This window comes from Nanorana parkeri, unplaced genomic scaffold (assembly GCF_000935625.1).
Source record: "Nanorana parkeri isolate BGI_ZX_2015 unplaced genomic scaffold, ASM93562v1 scaffold1233, whole genome shotgun sequence".
NCBI classification, from domain to species: Eukaryota; Metazoa; Chordata; class Amphibia; order Anura; family Dicroglossidae; genus Nanorana; species Nanorana parkeri.
The window spans coordinates 427,549-429,365 of record NW_017307501.1 but is presented as its reverse complement, the minus strand read 5'-3'; the positions used below and the strand labels follow the sequence as shown (position 1 = coordinate 429,365).

General features: G+C 50.2%; 1 protein-coding gene across 1 annotated transcript in view; it reads right to left on the bottom strand.

The window, feature by feature from the left end:
* The window catches only part of EPB41L5 (erythrocyte membrane protein band 4.1 like 5), a 73,041-nt gene extending 72,647 nt beyond the window's left edge, over positions 1 to 394 (bottom strand). Inside the window, exon 1 of the mRNA XM_018568717.1 lies at positions 310 to 394. The gene's annotated coding sequence lies outside the window, so the exon portion shown is untranslated. The remainder of the gene's footprint in view (positions 1 to 309) is intronic.
* Positions 395 to 1,817: the final 1,423 nt, after the last annotated feature.

Sequence of the window (1,817 nt, the reverse complement as noted above, 5' to 3'; positions counted from 1 at the left end):
AGCAGACATTCACCCCCCTGCGAGCAGACATTCACCCTCCTGCAAGCAGACATTCACCCTCCTGCAAGCAGACATTCACCCTCCTGCGAGCAGACATTCACCCCCCTGCGAGCAGACATTCACCCCCCTGCGAGCAGACATTCGCCCAAGTGTGACCAACTAGCAGAACACAAAGCGCCTGGCGATCTGTGAGGTCAGAGAAGCTGGAAGTGCTGACCCCGAGCCCGCTATAATGTAACCCTGAGCGCTGGAGACTGAGAGGGGCCCCCAGACTGCACCCCGGGGCCCCTGAGCACAGCCTCCTCTCACCTGAGATATCTGCAGCCTCCTCCGCTCCCTCTCTCATCTCCCAGGAAATGGCGTCTGGGAATGGCAGAGCTCAGCTTAAAGTGGCCACACACTGCCAGGGGGGGCCCACCGGAGGCGGGGGAGGGGCACACAGGAGCCTGGCCCGCCCCCTCCGCCTGTACTCACATGTCCTCACGTTTCCCATGATGAAGGATGTTTATATACACATGTTGCATGTTACATGTTTACATTACAAATGTTTGTGGGATTCGTTCCTCACACACAGAACACATTCTTCTTCTTCTCCTCACAATAAGGAAACATTCCATGAATACAATCCGGCCGCAAATCTCATTCATTTCCATCGTAGAGATAGAAAAACCCAAGCCACTTGTTTTGTTGTTGTCCCCTTGGAATGAATTCCCTTTCACTTCCTGTCCGGAGACACAACAGGAAGTGAGGTGACATCCCTCATGGGCAGCTATCACTAGCACGGGTGTCCCTTTTTTTTTTTTTGCTGTGTCCCATTGGAATGATTTCCCTTCACTTCCTGTCCTAGTGACGCAACAGGAAGTGAGATGAAATCGTCTCCTAGGCAGCTATCACTGGAACAGGTGTCCCCAATGTTTTTTTTTCGTGTCCCATGTAAATTATTTCCCTTCACTTCCTGTCCTAGTGACACAACAGGAAGTAAGATAGGCAGCTATCACTCTCACATGTGTCCCTTTTTTTTGCTGTGTCCCATTGAAATGATTTCCCTTTCACTCCCTGTCAAGGAGACACAACAGGAAGTCAGGTGACATCCCTCATTGGAAGCTATCACTGGAACAGGTGCCTCTATTTGTTTTTCTTGTGCTGTGTCCCAGTGGAATGATTTCTCCTTAACATCCTGGCCAAGTGACACAACAGGAAGTAAGGTGACATCCCTCATAGGCCACTTATCTCCGGAACATGTGTCCCCATTTTGTTTTTTCTTACTGTGTCCGATTGAAATGATTTCCCCTAGACTTCCTGTCCACGAGACACAGAGGAAGTGAGGTGACATCCCTCATAGCAGTGTCACCATTGGTTTTTTTTTTTTCTTAACTGTTTCCCATCTGAATGATTTCTCTTCACTTCCTGCCTCAGACACACAACAGGAAGTGAGGCGAAATCTCCCCTTAGACCTCAAGCCTGTCACTGCAACAGGTGTCCCCGGTGGAAGATTTCCTCTCTATTCCTGTTCTGGTGACAACTGTACCCTTTTCGATCCATCGATTTCTATCTCTAATGATAGAGAAGCAGGAGAGAGGGGGAGGGGACACAGACAGTGATAAAACCTGACAGGGGTTCTGATCCCTCCAAGCTCCGCCCCCGCTATAGACTACAATCTCCATACAAATGAGTAAACTAAACATGAGATTGTAGTCCATCCCGGGGGGCGGAGCTTGGAGCGGTGACTACTCTACAACACACACAGGGACCATGGGGAACAGACGTAGTCACCCTCCAGAAGGAAGGACAGTGGACAGCTGAACTCCTGGAGGTGC